The sequence below is a fragment of the Aethalodelphis obliquidens genome, unplaced genomic scaffold, assembly GCF_003676395.1.
Source record: "Aethalodelphis obliquidens isolate GAN/ISIS:26980383/991018 unplaced genomic scaffold, ASM367639v1 scaffold29, whole genome shotgun sequence".
Classification (NCBI taxonomy): Eukaryota; Metazoa; Chordata; class Mammalia; order Artiodactyla; family Delphinidae; genus Aethalodelphis; species Aethalodelphis obliquidens.
Genome location: NW_020837973.1, coordinates 10,515,847 through 10,528,413, shown reverse-complemented (window position 1 = coordinate 10,528,413; position 12,567 = coordinate 10,515,847).

The following is a 12,567-nucleotide window of genomic DNA, read 5'->3' as shown; positions in this document are numbered from 1 at the left end:
CCATGTGGCTGGCAGGGTCTTGATGCTCCTGCCGGGTGTCAGGCCTGAGGCTCCAAGGTGGGAGATCCAAATCCAGGACATTGGACCACCATAGGCCTCTCAGCCCCATGTAATATAAATCAGTGAGAGGTCTCCCAGAGATCTATGTCTCAAAGCTAAGACCTAGGTCTGCCCAACGACCAGCAAGCTCCAGTGCTGGATGCCCCATGTCAAACAACTAGCAAGACAGGAACACAACCTCCCCCATTAGCAGAGAGGCTGCCTAAAATAATAATAAGCTCACAGACACTCCAAAACACACCAACAGACACAGCCCTGCCTACCAGAAGGACAAGATCCAACCATACCCACCAGAACATAGGAACCAGTCCTCTCCATCAGGAAGCTTACACAAGTCACTGAACCAACCTCACTCATGGGGCCAGACACCAAAAATAATGGGAATTATGAAAGTGCAGTCTGCAAAAAAGGAGACCCCAAAAACAGTAAGTTAAACAAATGAGAAGACAAAGAGATATGCAGCAGATGAAGGAGCAAGGTAAAAACCCACCAGACCAAACAAATGAAGAGGAACTAAGCAGTCTACCTGAAAAAGAATTCAGAGTAATGATAGTAAAGATGATCCAAGATCTCAGAAATAGAATGGAGAAAATACAAGAAATGTTTAACAAGGACCTAGAAGAACTAAAGAGCAAACAAACAATGATGAAAAATACAATAAATGAAATTTAAAATACTCTAGATGGAATCAATAGCAGAGTAACTGAGGCAGAAGAATGGATAAGTGACCTGGAAGATAAAATAGTGGAAGTAACTGCCATAGAGCAGAATAAAGAAAAAAGAATGAAAAGAATTGAGGACAGTCTCAGAGACTTGAAGGACAACATTAAATGTACCAACATTCGAATTATAGGGGTTGCAGAAGAAGAAGAGAAAAAGAAAGGGTCTGAGAAAATATTTGAAGAGATTATAGTTGAAAACTTCCTTAATATGGGAAAGGAAAGAGTCAATAAAGTCCAGGGAGAGCAGAAAGTCCCATTCAGGATAAATCCAAGGAGAAACATGCCAAGACACTTATTAATCAAACTATTAAAAATTAAATACAAAGAAAAATGCAGCAAGGGAAAAGGAACAAATCACATACAAGGGAATCCCCATAAGGTTAAGAGCTGATCTTTTAGCAGAAACTCTGCAAGCCAGAAGGGAGTGGCAGGACATATTTAAAGTGAAAAGGAAAACCTTACAACCAAGATTACTCTACCCAGCAAGGATCTCATTCAGATTTGACTGAGAAATTAAAACCTTAACAGTCAAGCAAAAACTAACAGAATTCAACACTAACAAACCAGCTCTACAACAATTGCTGAAAGAACTTCTCTATGCAGGAAACACAAGAGAAGGAAAAGACCTATAAAAACAAACCCAAAACAATTAAGAAAATGGTAATAGAAATATACATATTGATAATAACCCAGAATGTAAATGGATTAAATGTCCCAACCAAAAGACACAGACTGGCTGAATGGATTCAAAAACAAGATCTGTATATATGCTGTCTACACGAGACCCACTTCAGACCTAGGAACACATACAGACTGAAAGTGAGGGGATGGAAAAAGCCTATCCATGCAAGTGGAAATCCAAAGAAAGTTGGAGTAACAACACTCATATCAGACCAAATAGACTTTAAAATAAAGACTGTTACAAGAGACAAGGAAGGACACTACATAATGAGCAAGGGATCAATCCAAGAAAAAAATATAACAATTGTAAACAGTTATGCACCCAACATAGGAGCACCTCAATACATAAGGCAAATGTTAACAGCCATAAAAGGGGAAAGTGACAGTAACACAGTAATAGTAGGGGACTTTAACACCCCACTTTCACTAATGGACATATCATCCAAAATGAAAATAAACAAGGAAACACAAGCTTTAAATGACACATTAGACTGGATGGACTTAATTGATATTTATAGAACATTCCACCCAAAACAACAGAACACACATTCTTCTCAGAACTCATGGAAATTCCCCAGGATAGATCATATCTTAGGTCACAAATCACGCCTCAGTAAATTTAAGAAAATAGAAATCATATCAAATATCTTTTCTGACCACAAGACTATGAAGTTAGATATCAATCGCAGAAAAAGAAAACTGTAAATAATACAAACACATGGAGGCTAAAAAATATGCTATGAAATAAGCAAGAGATCACTGAAGAAATCAAAAATTACTTAGAAACAAATGACAATGAAAACATGATGACCCCAAACCTATGGGATGCAGCCAAAGCAGTTCTAAGAGGGAAGTTTATAGCAATACAGTCCTACTTGAAGAAACAAGAAAAATCTCAAATAAACAACCTAACCTTAAATCTAAAGCAATTAGAGAAAGAAGAATTAAAAAAATAAAAACCCAAAATTAGCAAAAGGAAAGAAATCATAAAGATCAGATCAGAAATAAATGAAAAAGAAATGAAGGAAAAGGGCTTCCCTAGTGGCGCAGTGGTTGAGAGTCTGCCTGCCGATGCAGGGGACATGGGTTCATGCCCCAGTCTGGGAAGATCCCACATGCCGAGGAGCAGCTGCACCCGTGAGCCATGGCCACTGAGCCTGTGTGTCTGGAGCCTGTTGCTCCACAACGGGAGAGGCCACAACAGTGAGAGGCCCATGTACCGCAAAAAAAAACAAACAAACATTGAATTATACACTTCAAATGGGCGAATTGTGTGGTATGTGAGCAATATCTCAATAAAGCTATTATTTTTTAAAAAGGGGTCATTATCAAGATTTGACTGCACATAAGTTTAAAGAATCGTATTTAACAGCTCCATGATTCAGTGAGATACATTACTGAACAGAATTTCAATGAAAAAATACCCCACTACAGGGAACATATAATTTTACCCTCCATTACTGTTAATAGAAGAAAAACAGCATCTATTTTTAAAGTCCTGCAAGTATACATATTCCTCTAAACATTATTTGCAAAAGCCACCAGTATTTTTTGATATCTTTCAGAAGGAAACCCACAGCTTTAAATATAATATTCCATTTCTTCATTCTTGCTCCAAAAACCAAATAAAAAGAAGAATCACAAGAATAGGTCATGGAATAAAACAATACTGTAGAAGAAAAACAGCATCTCTTTTTAAAGCCCTGCAAGTATACATATTCCTCTAAACATTATTTGCAAAAGCCACCAGTATTTTTTGATATCTTTCAAAAGGAAACCCACAGCTTTAAATATAATATGCCATTTCTTCATTCTTGCTCCAAAAACCAAAATAAAAAGAAGAATCACAAGAATAGGTCATGGAATAAAACAATAATGTCCTCAAACAAGATGATTCAAGAGTGCTTAATACAGCAACCTATTTGAAGATGAGTAATCCCAGTAAAGACAGAGGCAAAGGCTGGTGAAGCACCCAGAGTCTAACAAGAGTGAGAAAAGCCTCCAACATCTTAGACTTCTAGTGGTAGTTGTAGAAAGTAAGGCTCTGTAATACTTTGCAATGAAAAAAAAAAATGAAAAGAAAACGTTTTGAATCTGACATGGAGGGAGTGGCTAAGATAAAATGGATAAAATGTTCATGAGCAGAGGGTCAAAAAACCAAAATTCCACATGTTGAATGTGACTTCAATATGTGGTCTCATGTAAACTCTGACGAAAAAATCCAGCTGCACTTTGGGTCCCCATGATAAGAATTTGTGACAGATCAAGGACTGAAGTTTTCCAGAATAACAATTTTCATTAGACAAGCTACAATAATGACGACATGTGAAGTTCTGTGGTTTGTAAACACAAATCCACACGCACACACCAGTTTTGTCCAAGTCTCCGAGTGTACCAATAAACGCAAAATTAATCTAGGCCCTTGGATGGTAAATTTTTTAAAAACTATGAATTCACAAAATTAATTATCCAATGTCCATATGAAGTAGCATTTAACTTTCCATTTACTTTGCCCAATATCGTTCAGTCCCCTATCTTCTTCTCAGAAGAATATTAGCAAGAACTATTTCTACTATGCAAAGTAATAATAGAACACAGTAACAACATTTGGATAACTTGCAGTCGAGCAGGAGAAACATCTCTATAATTTAGATGTTTTAACTTAATATGCAACATTTGAGACCACTAAAAATTATTATAATATTTTACATCAAAGTATCCAATATTTGGAAACCAAAAGACATTGAATTTTTTAGATAATTCCTAATTGTCACAAGCACACACACACAACATTCTTATAAGATTAGAACACTGTAAGCGTATAGAGATTTGTTGCTGGTGGTGTGGGATTTCTTTAAGAACTAATAATTGCAGAGCTATCCATAAAATTATTTGAGAGATCATTTCTGATGGTTGGATTTTATCAACTCAATATTACTCCTTGTTAAAAGTAAGTTTATATGACTCATGAATATTGATTTTGTAGTAATTTAAGTAGGAAATTTATATTTATGATTCTAGCTTCAAAAGCAGCATTAGGAAATTTTAATATTCTACAGATAATTATTAAAACCTGGTCTGTAAGGAATACTTGTTTGAATTTAGTAGACTGGTTTGAAGTATAAATATGTAAGCAATAACTTCACTATTAAATAAAAAAGAAAAAAGAAGCAGATTAACTTATATTTATAATTTCAAATAATAAGAAAGTATGGTTTTCTCTTGCATGTAAACTACACCCCCAATAATCATCATCACCATTGCATCTGAGTTAACAGATTCATAAGGGTATGGATTTCAGAACTTGAGGCTATGAAGTAATTATCTTTTATATAAGTGTAGTTTAAGTTACTGGACAATCAGACATGGCATATGTGGCAATTTCTTAATAAAAGTAAAAGTGAAAAAATTATGGTGTCCTATATATGTCCTGATCTACTCATACATGCTGTACTTTAAAATAGCTTAAGAGCAATTCAAAGGCAGGAGTTGCTATCTTCAACAAAATGTCAGATGAATCAAGAGTAAGTTAGGGCTTCCCTAGTGGCACAGTGGTTGAGAGTTCGCCTGCCAATGCAGGGGACGTGGGTTCGTGCCCCGGTCCGGGAAGATCCCACATGTCAAGTAGCGGTTGGGCCCCTGAGCCATGGCCGATGAGCCTGCGCGTTCAGAGCCTGTGCTCTGCAACGGGAGAGGCCACAACAGTGAAAGGCCCGCATACCGCAAAAAAAAAAAAAAAAAAAGAGAGAGAGAGAAAGCTAATAGAGAGGAAATAATATCAATAAAATCAAATTGAAAGAGAAAATACACATCTCTGACTATGAAAATAGAGGAGACATCATATACATTTTATGCAATGAAAATATTACTGTTACCAATACATATTAGCTCATATATTAATATATAATACTGTAATAGATACTGGTCACCATTCAGAGAAGGGAAAATGGTTGAAGTAACTTACCCATGTCCTGGTAGCTCAGTGACAGAGACAGGAATTGAAATCAGAGAGAAGAGCAGCAGCAATAATAAAGCAGTCTGGATATAGCCACCAGTAAGTACCAAGCTGTCCCCAAAGAAAGAACTGTCATCAATGCCCTTATGTAATGATAAACTGTAACTTGTTAAATGAAAACATGCATAGTTTAATCTTTCAAATTAGAAGGTTCTCTTTAAATCAGGGAAGACATAACTGCCCTCCTTAAATTTCTCATATGATCCAACAATCCACATCTTAATGGCTGAAATGTGTTGAAAGTCTTAGCAATACTGAGAACCAGGACTCTTGATTGAGATAAGTGTCTATTGCATTATCTAATACAGCATTGAAATATCCTATGGTCTTTGAGATTTTCAAATAACATCTTAATAATAAATATTCAATTGAAATAAAACTATTTCATATTGAAGTTTTATTTTATATGTTGACTAAGACACAGGTGTTTGTTGGACTTCTAAGAAATTTCAACAATCTACTTTAAATTCATAATTAAACTATGACATTCAAATATAGACTAGAGCACAGAAATTTAAACAGAAATTGTGTACTTAAATATCATAAAAGTATCAGCTACCTGTTAAATATTTTTATATAAATCTTCAATTACAAGAAACATACTTCTAGTTGGCATTATTAAAAGTGTTAGTGTGCCCTTTACATTCAACTGGATATAATAGGTATATGAATAATTGAAATATTATCTACTATCTAAATGAATGTTAAAGTATTATGGTATCTCAAGATCATATCAAAATAGTTCTGAGGAGAAACTATCATTAATATTTAAGCGGTTTCTCTTATATATTATGACAAAACAAAACCAAAGAAATGACATTAGCATCTATGTGTATTTTTCATTTCCAATCTAAAAGGTGACCCTGTAGATTTACTGATGTATGCTATTACATATTAACTTCTTTTCAATAATTTCTTTCTTAATACTAATAGCTGGAATGACTTGACAAAACTTAAGGATTATATGACCTTCAGTTTTAAATAATTTAACACTCATCTGGAAATGTCTTTGCTGGATATCCCTTTGCCATATGTATGTTTACTCCACATACTGAATTTATTATGAGAGTGGAATTTGGTAGTCATTGAATCAGTAAAATGACTAATTGGGTTTTCTCTAAAAGAACTTATATCATTAAAGTTCAATATTTGCCACCAAATACTGGTTTGTTTAAACTAATTGTAATAATAGTATAGTCATATATTGCAAAATTTTAATTCCACTATTTGTCAAGTAAGCAAGCTAGATTATATTAACAGGTAGAGCCTAAAACAGTATTATTTCAAAATTTTGTCTCATGTTCTGAGATCACAATCCACTTTTATACTACAGGGCCTAAAAACCTTGGTCTTTTCCCCTTGGTCTATGTTTCAACTTGAATCATCACAGATTGTCATTAGCTTATATCATAAGTACCTTCAGAGATATTTTATTATCCAGTTTTTCTGATATGATGAAATTAAGAATACATTTTACACACCCTGTTTTATTGTTTTACTTTATAGTCACAATTTTCCTAATTGCTGCTTTTATCAGTTTCTTTATAAGGCCACTCATTTATATGTAATTCATTGATATGAACTTTTAAAAAATACCCTGGTGTAGTGTAAGCCCTGATACTTGGTTTTCCTTTTTTGTAATGCAAATGCCGATTTAAGCTTTGATTGTGGAGGCATCCACTTCAAGAAGGCAGGATGGTTATCTAGAATAAATACATATGCAGCCAATAGAATAGATTAAAAAAATAGGCCACCTCAGCCACCAGAACCCCTGCCCCACCCTACCCACATAACCATCCTGCCGGGTTCCTTTGTTGTACAGATTTTGGCTGATTTGGGTAACTGACAATTTGGGCCTCTTGGTTTTTTGTTCTTCTGTTTCTGTTTTTGTTTTTCTCTTCCCACATTTTAAATTCCCATACTTTTTTTTAATTTTTTTAATTATATTTCTTTTTTTTTATACAGCAGGTTCTTATTAGTCATCAGCTTTATACACATCAGTGTATACACAGACATACTTACATTTTAAATTCACCAACAAAGGGTGGGTTGTGAAACCCTAGGGCCCCACCCTCAACCCCAATAAAAGCAGAAGGGAACCTCAAGCCCACTCTCTAAGTCTCCCTCAAACACTTGTAAAGCAAAAATCATTGCCTTCTGGTCCAGTTCTACAAGGAGCAAGCCATTAGCCACTGCCCTCATCCAGGAACAGGGTGCCTGAAGGGAATTCAGGATGGAGAAAAACAGCAAGTATTCTATGCTTTGGATATACTGGCCCCTAGATAGTTAAGATGCTCATATAAGGACAAATTTCAATGAACCCAGATTCTTTCATCTTCCTATTCAATGAAAAGCATTAAAATCATTAACTTGAAATGTCTTTTCTTTGTGATGAGCAGTAATCTTTTTATGCTCGCTACATGTTTTTCCCAGCAAAAACAAAAACAAATTTCATGTGTATCCTGCTCCTTTTCAACCTTAGAAGCAGTTTCTCACAGCAATCTGAGAGGCTGGCTCCTGGGCTATAGTCTTCCGTAAGGCCCCGGAATAAAATTAACTCATGACTTTTAAGTTGTATGTTTTTCTTTCAGTCGACCCTCTCTGCCCGTGACTACACAGTATGACCCCAGATGTGCCACGTCATTTTCAGGACCTGTAAGTAATAAGCTTCGTCTCTTTCAAAGTTTCCTAGTGGTTATTTCTGAGGGCATCCTGCAATTGTAACAAGAACTACAAGAGCCGATCCAGTCACAACGTTGATTATCGATAGGCTAAGACAGGCAAAAAGACCCAGTAAAGTATTTATCAACCTATTTGAATTTGTTAGGGGTCATTTGATTGCCAAGAACAGAAATTCAACATTAACTCAGTAAAAAGGAAATTTTTACAAGTAGTAATAAGTTAGTTTAAAGAATGAAAGAAGATTCATCTAGAAATTTTGAGAAGGCATATCATAGACACTTAAGTGCTGGATTGAGATACTGGAGCACCTTTGGGAATCTTTCTTTAGTTTGTGCTCTTTTTTATATATTAGCTGCCCAGTATATACATTTATCTTCCCGTATACACAATGCAGAAAAAAACCTCCTGCTGAGCATGATGCAAACGTCCTACATGATTTTTGTGTGTTGTTGTTGTTGTTTACATGCTAAAGATAACCAAACTAAACTAAATCATAGACAAATAACAACAAAAAAACAACTTATGCATAATATCCATGGTAAAGATCAGAAACAGAGGCTCAAATCATGATGATGATACCAATACTACATTGTCTGTTTAGTACTGAAAACAATAGCGTTTCATTTTGTTCAAATTTGACTTAATATCTTTGAAATGAGCATAGAATATATTCAAAATAGAAGTTCATAATAAATAATTATTACCTTTTCTGGTGGATTGCAGTGTTAGCATTGTGTTGGAGGTCAAGTCTTTAATTCTCAGAATTAACAGTTTTCCATGTGGATCAAGCTTCATGACTATATGGTGAGTTTAGTTCCAAATAAGCACTGTCATTAACTCAGGACAAATCTCTATTAAAAGAAAGTTTCATATCACTTTTTTTCTGTCAATATTGGAAGTGTTTAATATGAAAATTTAAATTTAAATGGCTCATTAAATAATCTGTAAATTCAACGCTAGTCTCTAAGGAATACATAAAATCTAACATTATACCTCTGAGTCACATAATGAAATTTCATAGCCAAAATAATAAAGCAGCAAAAGAAAATATATTTTCTTGAAACAAACAGATATTTAAATAATTCCTTAGTTCACTTCCTCAATGGTCATAATATCACCTAAATTACACTCACATATCTAAACAAAATTGTTTCATTTTTCTAAGTCAACATACAAAGTATACAAACATAAATTTATAAGGTAGTAGCTTTTATATTTCTCTATATTGTTACCTTTATATATTTACAGTAGCTTTTCTTTTTCTTTCTTTTTTTTTAGCTTTTCTTTTTCTTATACAAAATAAATACTGTTGTAGACCATAAAGAATATCTATGAATATACAATTTGTATGGTGAGAGCTTTGCTTGCCCCTAACAAATTGTTTATGAAATTGTCTCTGTAGAGACTTGAGCTTCCAAAAGCTGTAATGAAGGATGAAATTGTAAAAAAAAAAAAAAAAAAAAAGAACAAAGCACACCATCCCTGAAACTGAGTCCCCCTAGAAGCAATTTTCCTTACTGAGTTTATGAGTTTATGATTAATCTCTATATCCAAAACTTTATTCCCTTTCTTGCCCCCTCTGCCCTCAATCCTGCACTAACTGAACACTACTCAACCAGAGTCAGATGACTAAAATTGCTGTTGTTGATAAGATAACATCGGTAATGTACTAAAATTGTTATTATAGATATCATTGCTAACATACAAACTCAGGTTGTCCCTCCAAGGTAACATGAGCTAGTAGATTCCTAAGCCATGGACCACCTGACCAGAGAATCATAAACCAGAGACATCCTGACTCCCAAAACTATGATTAGCAAATGTCACAAGATGACGATTAATCCTACCTTCTTTGTTCTTTCCCTAAAAAAAAAAAAAAAAAAAAAAAAGCTTGACTCAAAGACCAAGTTGGAGTGGATTGGAGGCTTATCCCCCACTCCCTTACTTTATTTCCCATACTTTCCATCACTACAACCCAATTATGGTAGATTGGCTTTGCTGTGCATCAGGCAAGCAGACCCACCTTTGCTTCAGTAACGTCCTCTTATAAAGGGTTAAATCGCAGCGCACTGCAGTCACCCACTGACAGTGAACCCTGAGAGGAATTCAGGATGGAAAAAAACAAAATGAGGCATTCTGTGCTTTGGATAAATGGGCCCCTAGGTAGTCTAGTTGTGTACCTCAGGAAGAACTTCAGTGACCCCAGATTCTTGCATCTTCCCATATATAGAAAAGCATTAAAAGTATTAACTTGAAATATCTGGTCTTTGAGATAAACAGTAAACTTTTACCAAGATGTATGCTTGACTACATGTTTTCCCTAGCTAAAAAAATTCATGCATATACTGGCTCCTCCCACACTTCTTTAAAGTAGTCTATCAGAGCTACCTGAGAAGTTTTTGCCCAGGGTATAGTCCTCAGCCAGACCCTGAATAAAACTCAACTCACAGCTCTTACATTGCGTAATTTTCTTACAGTCCACAAAATCATATTTAAAATATGATCAGGATTATTTAGAGAGGTTACATACAAATAAGATAAAATATGAAATGCAATACAGGAAAGAGTGAAAATGGTGGATAAAAATGAGAAGCATTTATGTGTTTCTCTAATGCCATCACCTACAGCTTCCTCTTCCCCAATACATTGGAGTTTCAAATGGTTTATGTGTGGGAATCCAAATATTCAGATGTCAAATTTGAAAGAGTTAGAATAATCCATTATTAACTTTTGCAGCATCCACCCCCTTAAATATAAAATACCTATGGATAGAGAGGAAGGACTAAAGAAAAGGGTATACTGAGTATTAGGGAACTTTCCCTTAGTTGTCCTCTTCTACTAACTAGTATTCTAGGCAAATAACATCTGAACTTATTGTCTAAGGTCAAATTAGAATTTAGGCAATAATAATCTCATGGAATTTATTGTCTAGAATTAGGAACAAGGGGAAAACTACAAATAAATAAAATTGTGACATAGACTACAAAGGAAAAAATAGGATGTTAACCTAGAAATTAATGAAGGACAGATGGTTTATAAAGCACTTTTAAGTTAAGGTCAAATAATAAGTTTCACTACAAAGAGAAAAAAACCCCTGAATTTTAAAGACTTAACCATGTTAAGAGAACATAAAGGAGGCTACTGTACGTAAAACATGTAGCATAAGATAAGTGGATAAAGAGGAGTAAGTTCAAATTCTGATTAGTATTAGTTTGTATAATTGAGTAAGGAAATAGAGGATTGGACAAATTTGAGGTTTATCTGGAGGTAATTATGAAACTGTAGAAAGAAAAGAGAATTGGCATAAGACCAAGTCCAAAAAATATCTATTTATAATTAGAGGTCAAATACAGAAGCACAGGACATTGAAGAAGAATGCCTTGTGAGACAGAAAGAAGTTTCTTGTGTGGTCTTAAGAAAGTCAAGAAGTACGTGCGTTAAGAAGAGCACATGGTCACCCCCAGAAAATACTACTAATGAGGTACTGAGAAAAATGAGGAGGGAAACATGTACATCAGAAACCTTGATAGAGTCAATTTTAACTGACTGATTAGAACATAAGGTCAATTAGAATGAGATGAACAGAAAAAAGGGATGTTGAGGAAATGCAGAGAAAATTATGCAATTATTTTTGAAGTTAGTCTGTGAAAGGGAATGGAATAATGGGTCATAGAAATAATTTTAAAAGCTGAGTGGAGTACAGATTGCTACTTTTATGTTTGTTGGTTTGTTTCATTTGTTTACTATCCTATGCGGTATTTACTATAGACCAGGCACTGTTCTAAGAGCTTTAAAATTTTTATGCATTGAATCTTCATAACAACTCCAAAAGAGGTTAGTATTCTGGATCCAATCTTTACCCTTCTTCACGCCTTAGAGTATATAAAAATGATTTCTGAACTGTGTGATGTATCTTGTGATCGCAGAGATACAAGAATTAAGGAATGCCCAAAAGAATTTCAGAAACAACGTTCCAGGCATTGTGTAACCACAAAACCATGGCAGCAACAGTTCATCTTCAGAACTCTTGGTTTGTAAGAAAAACACACCATTATTTAAACTACTCTAAGTCTAGACATTTTTTTGGTACCTAAAAAATTGTAACTATTAAGATAGGTTATAAGGTGGCATTTAAAAGGAAAGAAATATGTGATGGGATATATACCCAACCAGCAGAAAGAGAGAGAATGATGATCTAGGACAGAAAGGGTTACAAGAGGATCAAATACTTGGACAATACGAGGTTGATAAACTTAAAGGGTGAAGTAGATGATCATTGGGTCCTTCATTGCAAAAGGAGGCAGGAAAGAGAAAAAGGCACAAATACAGAGTGATGTGAGATTTGTTGATGAGAGGAATAGATATATATGTTTCCTTGATTTTCTTTGTGAAATATGACACAGCAAA